At 43.5% G+C, this 14,262-nt stretch overlaps 1 protein-coding gene across 2 annotated transcripts in view; it reads right to left on the bottom strand.

Moving 5' to 3' along the window:
- Positions 1-13,810, bottom strand: part of NSD3 (nuclear receptor binding SET domain protein 3) — a 119,036-nt gene extending 105,226 nt beyond the window's left edge. For both annotated transcript variants that reach the window (XM_058194054.1, XM_058194055.1), the window contains exon 1: positions 13,305-13,810. The gene's annotated coding sequence lies outside the window, so the exon portion shown is untranslated. The remainder of the gene's footprint in view (positions 1-13,304) is intronic.
- Between the last annotated feature and the right edge of the window lie 452 nt (positions 13,811-14,262).

Below are 14,262 nucleotides of genomic sequence, written 5' to 3'. Positions count from 1 at the left end.
TAGGGGCTTTTTTTCTGAAGCTCTGTTTGGGGGCTTTTATTCTGAAGCTCTATTAGGGGCTTCTTTTCTGAAGCTCTGTTTGGGGGCTTTTTTTCAGCCTCTGAAACCTCCGTCTGAGAAGCTGGGCCGGGGCTACATTCGGCGTATAATATAATAAGACGCACCCAGATTTTCACTCTCTTTTTTGGGGGGAAAAGGTGCATCTTATACTCCGAAAAATACAGTAAACAGCATGCGCAGAAGGATTCTTTGAAATTCGCCATCCTCTGAGATCAACATGTGCTACCTCAGTAAAGTGAAATCAACAACAAGGAAACAAATCAACTTTACCTCTGTTTAAAGTTATATTCTATCTAGTCTTTTCCCCTTCCTATTCAACCAAGTTCAATTCTTCGAGACTGTCTGGACAAGTCCCTGCAGTTTCTTGGCCAGGTTTTTCAGAAGTGGTTTGCCATTGCCTCCAACGATGGCCTGCTGTTGTGCCTAAGGCAAGAACTCATGGTTTCCTGGTTTCTAGCCTAATGCCTTAACCACTACACTAAACTATTGTCCAGAAGCTAACAATCATCCATAGCAACCATGTTAAGAAGGCCAAGCTGTGCCATAAAGTATGTGGGAATTGAAACTGGATCTCCAAAACCATCCACTATTATCAAGGGTGTCAAACTGAAGGCCCATGGGCCGGATCCAGGCCTCGGGGTGCTTAGATCTGGCCCACGGGGCCAGCCTGGAAACAGCAAAGGACCAGCCCACAGTGCCTCTGCCAGCGAAAATGGAACTCCGTTTTCCCTGGCAGAGGGCTAGCAAAACAAACTAAAAACAAAACAAAAGGAAAGGAAAAATGCTTCCCCTTTTGCATTTGAGCAGGCAAGAAGGAAAGACAGGAAAGGACAAAGGGAAAGAGGACAGACAAAGAAAAAGAAGAAAAGATGGGAAGAAAGCAAGGAAGAACAAATGAAGAAAGAGGGGAAGGAAGTTGAAAGGAGAATGAAGAGGGATGGATGGATGGATGGATGGATGGATGGATGGATGGAAGGAAGGAAGGAGAGATAAGAGGGAGGGTGGGAGGGAGGGAGGAAAGAGAGATAAGAGGGAGGGAGGGTGGAGGAAGGAAGGAAAAAAGGAAGGAAAGAAGATCAGGTGATCTATTAAGTTTTGATTATCCCATTGCTACCTATAGCCGTTTATCATTTTGCCGTCACAATATTACTTGATCATTTATATACTGGCTGGGATTACTTATATACAGTAGGACAAGAACTAATAACGTATAGATAGCAATAATCATCAACTATGGAAGGAAGGAAGGAAGGAAGGAAGGAAGGAAGGAAGGAAGGAAGGAAGGAAGGAAGGAAGGAAGGAAGGAAGGAAGGAAGGAAGGAAGGAAGGAAGGTTGGTTGGTTGGTTATAATGAGAGTGAGGGAGGGTCTCAGTGAAGTCCTGCCTTAGCACTTGGCCACCACAGGTGCCCCCCGACATGTCCTGTGTCATGCCTACCATGGCCACGCCCAGCCCAGCCCATGCCCCACCCCACCCCCACTCCGAGATCAAACACAACCCTGAGGCGGCCCTCAATGAAATCGAGTTTGACCCCCCCCTTGCACTATATGCTAATTATTCTTTTAGCAAATGACACGTTATACTCCTGTTCTGACAACAGACCCGATCATTTCTACGCATCTTTTCTTTCTGCGCCAATTCATTTCAGTTCCAGTTTTACCAGGAATTGGGGGAAAATAACAGACGATGACGCGATGAGAAAACGTAGGCAGAAGAAAAATTATTCCAGGTAAATGTGATCGTTAGTACATTCTAGGAGGCAATTATGGCAGGAAGGATTTCATTCTCCCTGCTTCTTCAGTAACAGCCAGCAAAAATATACCAAGTGATGCACAACCTTCTTGAGCCTCACCGATGGGCTGATGTTGGTGGACTACCAGAAGCATTTATCAGTCCTATGTATTCACTAAGTACTAATGTCAAGACTGCGCCTTACTTTTATTCCTTTCAATTACATTATCTGTAACCCATTAATGAATTGCCGAAAGCAACTTGCGTTATGGGAGCGTGTTTAGTTTTGAGGCCTGCCGGAAGACATTTGCAACATGCTCAAAATGCCATAAAAATGGGCCTCTGGTGGCTCAGCAGACTAAGTCTGTCTGTTATTAACACAGCTGCTTGCAATTACTGCAAGTTCAAGTCCCACCAGGCCCAAGGTTGACTTTATAAGGTAGGTAAAATGAGGACCCAGATTTTTGGGGGCAATAAAAGTATATAATATACAAATGGATGAAGACTATTGCTTAACACTGTGTAAGCCGCCCTGAGTCTTCGGAGAAGGGAGGAATATAAATTCAAATTTAAAAAAAAAAAAAAGCAATAATGGCAATTCTGTATTTTTCCACGATTTACTCACGTGCTGGAATTTGTTATTCATACCTGAAAATTAATATTCTACGAGATGGACAGCGGAAAGCAAATTATGATGCACTCAACGTGCAGCCCTCACTGGAACCGCATCTACATGGAGGGAAGTATGCAGGAGGGTACCCGAAGGCTCTGTTTTAGGCCCAGTACCGTTCAACATCTTCATCGATGATTTGGATGAGGGGATAGATGGGGAACTCATCAAATTTGCAGATGACACCAAGCTGGCAGGAATAGCCAAACACTACAAAAGCTAGGCTTAAGATACAGAAGGATCTTGACAGACTGGAACATTGGGCGCTATCTAACAAAACGAAGTTCAGTGATGAAAAAAAAAAAAAGTTCTACATTTAGGCAAGAAAAAACAAATGCACAGGTATAGTATAGGTTGGTGGTGGCTAACCTTTTTGCCGTTGCGTGCCAAAAGCGGGAGTGGGGGGGGGGCACACACGTGCGTGCCCACACCCATAATTCAATGCGCCCACCCACCCGCGCATGGACACATGACCACCCCCCCCGCTTTTGGCATGCGATGGCATGGTGGGGCCAGTAGACCGGTTTTTCACCCTCCTCAGGCTCAGAGGATTTCTAGGACAGGGGTCTCCAACCTTGGTCCCTTTAAGACTTGTGGACTTCAACTCCCAGAGTTCTCTGAGAGTTGAAGTCCCCAAGTTTTAAAGGGACCAAGGTTGGAGACCCCTGTTCTAGGAGCTTAGGGAGGGCGAAATCAGCCTTCCCATCCTCCGGAGGTTGGAAACGGCCCTTTTTTCACTCTTCCCAGCCTCCAGAGGCTTTCATTGGAAGTGTTAATACTACTTTATAATGCCTTGGTAAGGCCATTCTTGGAATACTGCATCTAATTTTGGTCGCCATGATGTAAAAAAAGAGGTTGAGACTACAGAAAGAGTGCAGAGAAGAGCAACAAAGATGATGAGGAGACTGGAGGCGAAAACATACCATGAACGGTTGCCGGAATTCGGTATGTCTAGTAATTTAATGACAAGGAGGACTAGGCGTGACACGATAGCAGTGTTCCAATATCTCGGGGTTACCACAAAGAAGAGGGGGTCAAGCTCCATATGAGGCAAGCAATAGGTGGAAACTAATCAAGGAGAGAAGCAACTTAGAACAAAGGAGAAATTTCCAGACAGTTAGAACCATTAATCAATGGAACAACTTGCCTCCAGAAGTTGTGAATGCTCCAACTGGAAATTTTAAAGAAGAGATTATAATATAATATAACAACAGAGTTGGAAAGGACCTTGGAGGCCTTCTAGTCCAACCCCCTGCCCAGGCAGGAAACCCTACACCATCTCAGTCAGATGGTTATCCAACATTTTCTTAAAAATTTCCAGTGTTGGAGCATTCACAACTTCTATTGGACAAAAACATTTGTCTGAAATGGTATAGGGTTTCCTGCCTGAGCAGAGGGTTGGACTAGAAGGCCTCCAAGGTCCCTTCCAACTCTGTTATTCTGTTCTGCTCTATGTTCATTTTTAGACAGAATTTTTTTAAAAAAAAACTTTAATATTTACTTTTACTTGAAGGAATATCAGTAACAAAACAAGATGATGGATTTTTAATCCTGTAACTACGGCCCATTACATAGCTAGACTTAAGTATGTTTACTTTCCTTGCCGTCTTCTATAAACAGCGTGGTTTGGGAAGTGCTTAGGTTCTAGTACGGCCTCCCTTCTAACGACAACATGCCTCAAATCAAGTACAACAACAGTAACAAAACAACACTTATCTTCTAATGCAAACTGTGCTTGGAGAAGCAATACAGATTTGGAAAGGGAAAGAAAACGGTCCCCGAGCCTCAGAAATGCGGAAAAGTGGGAGGAGTTTCTTATCTTTACCCATTTACCTTTTGTGAAATGGGTGCTTTGCTAGGCTGCCTATAATATAATTCTATATATGAAGGTGGAAGTCAGCCACTGCCCTCTTCACGGTTTCCTGAGGAAGGTCTGTGGGTTGTTGTGTTTTTTTTCCTGTAACAGGCCAAATACAGCAGACATTTTGTGGTGATCAGTGTGATATTTTCTCAGGTTTCCAAATTTGCCTTCAGGGCCAAAAAATAAAATAAAATAAAAATCAGGCAGCCCAGATGTTCTCTGGGAGACAGCCATGAGCACGTAGGAAGAGTTCTGTTGGATCAAGCCAACAGAAGGTCCAGGTAGCTCAGGAATTCCCCCCCCCCAGAGAAAAAGAACATTTCCAAGGCTGCACCATCCAGCAAATTAGTTGGAGGATTACGATTGGCGAGACGGAAGGTAACAACGAGCAATCTTGGTGGCGTTTATTTAAAAATTCTGTTTTCAGCAACAGTAAATAAAGGGATGTTGCTGGGTTAGGTGCCAGAAAAATTGCTTCATTTTTTTTTTGAAAGGAACTGTGATATTTCAGTGCAGAACAGTTCTGCCGTCTTTCCCCGGAAATAAGACCCCTCACCTGATAATAAGCCCAATCGGGGTTTTGAGCGCATGCGCTAAAATAAGCCCTCGCCGAAAATAAGCCCTACCTGAAAATATTTAACCGCATGCGCAGCTGGTCTGCACCATTTCCTCTGGTTAGGGTTAGGGAGACAGAGCTGGAAATCAGGTAAGACGGTAAGAGCCCCGTCTTGTTCCACGCGCCCCAAAATACGAAGCCCTCTCCGAAAATAAACACTCCCTGAAAATATTTGACTGCATGCGCCATTTCCTCTTCTTAGGGTTAGGGAGACAGAGCTGGAAATCAGGTAAGACAGCAAGAGGAGCCCCATCATGCTCCATGTGCCCCAAAATAATAAGACCTCCCCGAAAATATGGCCAAGAGCTTATTTTGGGGTTCAAAAAATATAAGACGGTCTTATTTTCAAGGAAACACAGTAGTTATACAATTATTCTTCTAAACTGAATGTGAGGGTATGCACAATAGACAGGCAAATGTGTCCAATACCACTCTTATAATTCTTTTTTTCTGACCAATACCATTCTTATAATTCTTTTTTTTCTGACAAACAGGTTTTTTTTTAAACTAGGAGGCCTTCAAACAATTTGTGGACTATTAACTTAAGAGATCTGTACAACATAGGAACTTTCACCTTTCCCACTCAATTTATGAATTTGGTGATTATAGCCTTACTTTGCCCATATTTACACAAATAAGACTATCCCATCTCCAGATGCAATTATTAAAGATGCATAAACTTTCTCTGGCCAATTTCCAGGCTTGGCCGTTCAGTGGTAAGTTGAAGGCAGTCAACATATTGAATCTGATGTAGCTCATTTTCAATTATTTCTGTAACAGCCATGATTACTCCCACATATTTATTTCCATGTGCTGTTACTTAAATAATAAAATTCAGTGGGAACCCAAGAATGATAGGGGGAGACTACATCCTAAGATTTGGGGAACCTCACCTGGGCCTCCAAAATTTGCACAGAAGGACTGTTTTTTGTTGTTGTTGTCCTAGGCAGAGAATCCACCTGGATCGAACACTTTCACAAGACAGTGGAAAGATTCTTAGATATGTTGGCATTTTTACATGAATGAGATGGTTATATCAGTAATATTCATCTGTGTATCCCAACTCCTGGCTAACTAAGGATGCTGCCAAGGTGTATTGTCTCTGCCTGAGGTGTAATGAGACCTGGATGAGATAGAAGAGATCTAAGCTCAACCTTTGTGAGACCTAATGACGATGCCTAGCTGGACCATTTGAACATAAGGCCTCTATACCTTTAATGCCAAAAGGGGCTGGACTTCCTAGGAAGTACTCCTGGATCCTCAGCTTCTGCTTGAAGAGCAGCTGACAGCTATAGCCAGGAAGGCCTTTGTATGATTTTATCTCATGTGTATGTTCTTGGACTGAGAGGTCCATTACACATTATCATTCAGGCCCTGATAGCAATAGCACTTAGACTTATATACCGCTTCACAGTGTTTTTACAGCCTTCTCTAAGCAGTTTGCAATCTGGGTCCTCATTTTACCAACCTTGGAAGGGTGGAAGGCTGAGTCAACCTTGAGCCAGTCAGGATCGAACTTCCTGGCTGTGGGCAGTTAGCCTGCAATACAGCACTTTAACCACTGCACCAACACTCCTTCCTTCCTTCCTTCCTTCCCCTTGTTTTCCTTCTTTCTCCTTCCCTCCTTCCTTCCTTAGCAATAGCACTTAGACTTATATGTCACTTCACAGAGCTTTACCCTAAGCAGTTTACAGAGTCGGCCTCTTGGGTCTTCATTTTACCGACTTCAGAAGGATGGAAGTCAACCTTGAGCCTGGTGAGATTTGAACTGCCAAAGTGCAGGCAGCTGGCAGTCAGCAGAAGTGGCCTGCAGTACTGCACTCTAACCACGGCGGCTCTTGAATCACCTTGAAGGTAGACTACTACTGTGATTTCTACATGGGCTACCCTTGAAGACCAATTGGAAACTTCGACTGAACCAGATGCAGTTATGGGCGTGTACCAATACTATGGGGTGACACTACCAATAGGTTTTGTGGGGCAATTCAAGAGCTGATTATTACCTACAAAGGTCCATATGGCACAGTAATTTGAGAATATCTCTCTCTCTCTCTCTCCCATTGCTTTTGCCCATCCTATAAAACAAGACTACAAATCTCATCTATTAAGCACTGTCATTTGATGGGACCTTGGAAATGTGTCTTCTTCATCATGACAACTCTTCTGAGATTTGGATGATTCTGCTCTTGTACTTTGGACATTTGGCTCTTTCCTTAAGACTTTATTCTAGTATAGGAGGGGAATTCCATCTGTGAAGGGTTGGTGGCTCAACAGACTAATGCAGACTGTTATTAACAGCAGCTGCTTGCAATTACTGCAAGTTCAAGTCCCACCAGGCCCAAGGTTGACTCAGCCTTCCATCCTTTATAAGGTAGGTAAAATGAGGACCCAGATTGTTGGGGGCAATAAGTTGACTTTGTATATAATATACAAATGGATGAAGACTATTGTTTAACACATTGTAAGCTGCCCTAAGTCTTCAGAGAAGGGCGGGATATAAATTCAAATTAAAAAAATAAATTTAAAAAAATTATTTTTAGTGAATTCCCCCCCCCCGACTAGAATGACCATTTCTCTTTTCTGTTCTATTTGATAGTTGTAACTTCGACTCTATTTCTGTACCTCGTCTAGACCCTTCACAGCGAACCTACGGCACGCGTGCTAGAGGTGCCACGCAGCGCCCTCTCTGTGGGCAGGCGAGCCATCACCCCAGCTCGGCTCTGCCGCGCATGCGCGCACGTCTCCCACCAGCCAGCAGATCTTCGGGTCTCTGCTGCGCATGCACAGGGGGCAGGGCTCACGTGGGGGGGGCCGTGAACACGTGCGCAGGGGTGTGGGGCGTATGCGGGGGAGGGGGCATGCGCACATTGCATTTTGGGGGTTTGCACGTGCGCTTTGGGCACTTGGTCCAGAAAAGGTTAGCCATCACTGGTCTAGACTGATTGAGAAATATAAATAGGAAGGAAGGAAGGAAGTTGGGAGGGAGTGAAGGAAGGAAGGAAGGAAGGAAGGAAGGAAGGAAGGAAGGTAGGATCAGGTGATTTATTAAGTTTTGATTATCCCATTGCTACCTATAGCCTTTTATGATTTTGTTTTCACAATATTACTTGATCATTTATATACTGGTTGTGAGTACTCATATACAGTAGGACAAGAACTAATAACGTATAGATAGCAATAATCAGCAACAGCTATAGGAAGAGATCTTATGGCTGAGCCTTCAATAATAAGCAACAGTGTTTAAATTCTATTGAAGGAGGTATGCCTCACTACAATATTTGCCTCCCATTATAACCCCACTGCTACATACATAACTGGGATTCCGACTACTTTTCTCATATGCATGCATTTCTTTTTCATTCATCAAAGCCTGGGCAAATTTTCCTCTTTCCAGCTAAATACAAAATAATATATAATCTCACTTGGCTGGTATTTCTTGTTCTAACACAACAATCTGTTCATGTTCTTCAATCAGACAGAAATTCTAAATAATGTTTGCCTTGAACTGTAGAACCGTCCTCCAGCTTTTTACCATCATACAATGTGATGAGTCATTTCCAGCTTTACATACATGTAGCACTTAACTCGCAACAAATAATTCATTTTGGGGAGAAAATGCAATTATTCCTGGAAAGCATTTTGCGAATATAAATTTCCCTTTTCTCAGCTTATATTTATACGTTCATTAGCATTTATTCTGTCACAGAAACCAAATATTATCACTGTAAGCTGTTCAGGAACACCTTCTGTCATCCATTGATCATCTTTTACTATGACCCACTTAAAGAAAAATAGAAACCAGAAAGAATGGCTCCATTGCTAGACACACTGCTGAGTCCAACATGAGGATATTCTGAAATATTAATGAAATACTACTATGCTAACTACATCCTTGAATCAATCACAATAAATTATATTTTATCAGCTGATAAGTTTTTAAAAGACAGAAGCAAAACCACTGAGAAGTCCACATGAACAAGCGCATAAAAAAAGGAACAATCATATAAATATTTCAATTTGGATTCAAAAACCGAACAATGCAGGATCGAACAATATAAAGTACATCTGAACATACGGTTGTGACTTATTTACAAGATATTTACACAGTCGTCCAAACATCATATTAATACACGAGAAACAGAATTAGCATATCTAATATAGTAAAGATATATTCAGTATACGGAGCTTCTCTCTACTGCACTATGAAACTGAAAAATACTTTCAAACATTATACAAATATACCTACTTCCCACTAATTAGATACCTGAACAGCAATTTGTCTCACATCTCTGTTGTCTGCTGTACAGGAAATTCAAACAACACCATTTGCCCAATTCAGGGATGGATTAAAATAGAGGATTGCCTCACTTATAATATACCATAAAACGGACAAGAAAAAATAATAATTAAGAAACGCTTTAAGAGAAAAATCCTTGCCCGGTATTAAATTTAAAACATAAATAAGTTTGAGCTAGCTGTGCACAAACAAGTGTGCCTTTTGTCGGCAGCTGTGCGGTTGCAATTTCCTTGTTTACTTAAAGAGAAATTGTAGAAGACATTTCGGCTCCTCTTGCCATGTCCGAGAGAGGCAGCCCTTCTACCTATTTCTGTTTAATTCTTCATGAAAATGGAGTGGGGTGGGGGGGGGAGAGAAATAGGAATAATCCTGCTGCAGATTTGTACTGAAAAGGGTTAATTTCTGCACCGCAGTCCCTAGCTGTCCTGGCTGCAGAAAAGAAGGCAGGGAGGAAAGATGTCGTTTCCCCCGGTTTGTTTATGATAAAATCTAAAACAGTGTAAATGATAAAGCAGGGAGTAAGGATCGCGGAGAAAGAAGTAAACCCCCATTTGTTAACCCAAAGCAGGGCTGGTTTCTTTTGGAGGGAAGGCTGGGGGGTGGAGTAGGAAAGAGATTTACACTGCGGTATCTGGCAGCAAACATGGCTGCCTCTGCCCCTTTAAATCTAAGTGGCCCTCCTCTTCCTCCTCCATCACACAAAACTATTATCTGGTCTGTCCACAATTATCCTTCTCCCCTTTCCGACAGAGCCAGAGATGCTGCCCCCCCCCATCCCCCCAAGAGAATATTTCAAATTCTAAGTTCAAACACCCCCCCCCCCAGATGTTTGTGCATATTTATATATTGTAGGCACTGCAAGCACACATACACAAAAGGCTGTTTCATTACCAGGTCAGCCTAAGACTTCCCAACTCCAAGAATGTCGCTGTCTCATGACTCTTCTTCATGCCTTCCCACGCAAAATGTCACGCAACAACAATTAAAACACCGGGCTGTATAATCCATTCAAAATCCACAGTTCAGACTTCACACCTCTTCAGTGCAGATACTCTCTTTCTCTCTGTGTGCTCTCACACATGCTTCTTCTATGACGGTTACCAATGTACAGATCCCACATCATCACGGATTCCTTCGTAATGTCACTCATTCCACTACATACACACACACACACACATTTACACACTTTTCCATAAACCTTTCCACGTTTCCATTTTAAACTTCAAAATGGAGAAACCATTTAAAATTATTTCAGCAGCCCCTGCTTTCATCAAGTTGATATAACACATACTGGATTCTCACTATAACCCTCCAACTGCTAATTGATCTGAACCTGATGGCTCACTTGATCGTTGATAAGAAGTCTTCAGAGACTGGGTGGTCCTCCCAGAAAGGTTCTTAGTAGTAGATCCTGCCCTGTGTTTGGCGTAGATGGCTGCTATACAGTGCCTTCCATCACACTGATCAATGGAGCCAGATCTTTTCTTCAGCATTCTTAGCAATTTCGCTTAATCTTACCCTGCATATCCTCAGAACTCTTCAGAGTCTGAAAAAGTTTGGTGTCCATTTCCACACACTAATCTCTTCCTCTTTGTTGGGTCTCATTTCTGATGCATTTTATATACATACATACATACACACACATATATATAATATATATTATATACATATTATATATATGTATGTGTGTGTTATTCAGGTTTTCTCCCGCGTAAAATTGGAAGTGTCTTGGCGATGTTTCAACGAATATATATGTGTGTGTGTGTGTGTGTGTATGTGTATATATACACACACACACACACACACATACATATATACACACACACACACACATCCTGTTTCCCTCAAAATAAGACATCCTCTGATAATAAGCCCAATTGGGCTTTTGAGCGCATGGCAATAAGGCCAAGCACTTATTTCAGGGTTCAAAAAAATGTAAGACAGGGTCTTATTTTTGGGGAAACATGCTGTGTGTGTGTGTGTGTGTGTTTGTATGTATGTATGTATATGTATATGTATAGGGCCATGGTGGCTCAGGCTGTAAGATAGCCTGTTATTAAAACACAGCTGCCTGCAATTACTGCAGGTTCTAGTCCCACCAGGCCCAAGGTTGACTCAGCCTTCCATCCTTTATTAGGTAGGTAAAATGAGGACCCAGATTGTTGGGGGGGGGGGCAATAAGTTGACTTTGTAAATATACAAATAGAATGAGACTATTGCTTTACACACTGTAAGCTGCCCTGAATCTTCGGAGAAGGGCGGGATATAAATGTAAATTAAAAAAAAATAAAAAAAAAATAAAATACATTCCCTTTTCCTCTTCCCACCACAATTTAAGTAGGAATTGATCTGTAGTGGAGTAATTAACACTTAGCATTTTAATACCTGAATATTTTTAATTGCTTATTACAGGCAAGTGCTTTTGTTCACTAGCAACCAAAACGCACCAATAACTGTGTTTCTCAAATTCAAAATCTGTCTCCAAAAGCCACCCTTCCACCATAACTACCAGCTCTCCCCTTTCTAAAATTAATCCTTCAGGATGTGGAGTTGGATTACATCCCTTCACATTCTAGCACACAACTATTCTTCTGATCATAATAGGAGCTGTAATTTAATGCATCTGAAAGGCAGCAGGCTGGAGAAGGGCTGAATTCAAGAAACCCAACTCCAAATTTAAAATCATAATTGATTTCAGGTCATTTACCCTCTCTTTCATCCAGCACCTTGGGCATGAATGTAATACGTTATAGGGATCCTCTGTCATGCTTGTGTGTTACCTTGCCTCTAAACAAAAAAGCTCAAAATATCATAGATCTATTTCTTTTCTTTTATGTACACTGAGAGCGTATGCACCAAGACAAATCCCTTGTGTGTCCAATCACACTTGGCCAATAAAAAATTCTATTCTATTCTATTCTATTCTATTCTATTCTATTCTATTCTATGACTGTCATTGTGTTGTACCTTATGATTCTTGACAAATGTATCTTTTCTTTTATGTACACTGAGAGCATATGCACCAAGACAAATTCCTTGTTTGTCCAATCACACTTGGCCAATAAAAAAAATCTATTCTATTCTATTCTATTCTATTCTATTCTATGACTGTCATTGTGTTGTACCTTGATGAAGGTATCTTTTCTTTTATGTACACTGAGAGCATATGCACCAAAGACAAATTCCTTGTGTGTCCAATAACATTTGGCCAATAAAAAAAATCTATTCTATTCTATTCTATTCTATTCTATTCTATTCTATCCATTTAATTTTTACCCAGTTGCCAAGAAGATAAGATTTGGACAAGCTGAGATTACTAGATAAAATAGAATTTGGGAGCTGATGTTTCCCAGAACTCTCACATCACCGTCCATTACCAAATGTTACTTACTTACTAGGCGTTGTTGACATACATGGATACACTTTGAAACACCATAACCAATACAGGCTGAAACATTGTATAAATGCTACAATAAACACACCACTTATAAACGATAAACGGCACCTGTAACATAGGACACTTATACAGGGTAGCAAATTGCACAAGCTGCCTCCTTTTCAGCAACCAAGTTATTATTATTTTTTGGGTTCGTTGCCGTTGAAAAGGAGAGGAGGGAGAAAAGGAAAAGACGTCAATGCAAAGGAGGGCGGGGGGGGGGGAGAGAAATGGAAGAAAGGGGAGAGGGAAAAAAAAAGCCCAAATTTCCTAGCCTGGCATCCCCTCCAGATTTTGCAACGCCCAAGAATCCCAGCAGAAACTTAAAAACTTATTATATCCAAGAAAAAAAAAAATCGGGCTTTTTTTCTTTTCTTTTCTCAAACTCAGCATCCCATCCAGCCCAAAAAAAAAAACAACCCAGAGAGCCCAAGTTAACCAGGAGAAGCAAAAGAGCACCCGCTGAGGACTAGCAACTTGAGCTGTATGGCTTTAAACCTGCAGCGCCTGCTGCCCGAGAAGATGCCTGCCTGGCTGACTGACTAGCCAGGGTTCTGGCCCCGCCCCCTGCTCCCCAAGCCCCGCCCCCTGCTCCCCAAGCCCCGCCCCCTTCTTCCCCCCCTCCCTCCTCACCTTCAGTCAGTTCCATTCTAACTCCCCCCGCCGTATCCGACCGACCGCCGCCGAGAGTCGCGCCGGGGAAGCCCCGAGCCAGGCCGGCCCGAGCCAGGGGAGGCCGGCAACGGAGGCAGGCGGGCGGGCCGAACCCCTCGATAGGCCGCGTTCGATCCCCGGCCTCGATTTCTGCAAGCTTCCCGCTTCTCCGGCTTCGGTCCCCGCCTCTTTTTTTTTTCTTTTTTTCCGGCCTCCCTTCCGCCGCCGCCGCCGCCCCCCCCCTCCCCGCGTTCAACGCCGCTTCCCCTCCGGGTTGCCGCCGTCGAGGAGCCTGAGGGCCTCGAGAGAGCGAGGGAGCGAGCGAGCGGGCCGCCGAGGGGGCGCGCGGGAAGGGGGGCGGCACCGAGTCGGGGGGAAAGGAAGGGGGCGCTGGCGCTCCGCTCGTCCTCGAACGTCCCGGTCTCGGCCCTGCTCGTTCCCGCTCCCTCCGCCTCCGCCTCCTCTCTTCCCTCACGCACACAAAAGCTCCACACACAGGCAGCGCCGGGGGGGGGCGGGGGGAAGAGAGAGAAAAAGACGCGTTCCCATTGGCCGGCGTGGAATGACGCGTCCCCCCCCCCGGGGCTTCTTGGGAATTGTAGTTTCCCCGCTTTCCCCCCCCCCCTTCCTCACCCACCAGGTCTTGAGGCCTTTGGACCCAATGGGATCTGAGCTGCTTGGCTCGCTTCTATAGGGGCCGGTCCTTTGGGGGAGTTTTTTTTTTGGGGGGGGGGACGAATAGTAATTGGCCAGCAGTGCCGGTGTGTTTGGGGATGTGTGGGGAAGATTTTTTTTTTTAAAAAAAAATATTTTTCTCTCCCAGATGTGGTGATCCAGAGTTGCAGGCAATGTAAGATCGGAGCTGCCTGGCTATCATTTCAGAATGATGGGAAGGAAGGAAGTAGAAGAGAGAAGGAGGTAGGAAAGAGAAGAGGAG

This window comes from Ahaetulla prasina, chromosome 9 (genome assembly GCF_028640845.1).
Source record: "Ahaetulla prasina isolate Xishuangbanna chromosome 9, ASM2864084v1, whole genome shotgun sequence".
NCBI classification, from domain to species: Eukaryota; Metazoa; Chordata; class Lepidosauria; order Squamata; family Colubridae; genus Ahaetulla; species Ahaetulla prasina.
The sequence above is the reverse complement of the archived record's forward strand: the minus strand, read 5'-3'. Positions and strand labels throughout refer to the sequence as shown.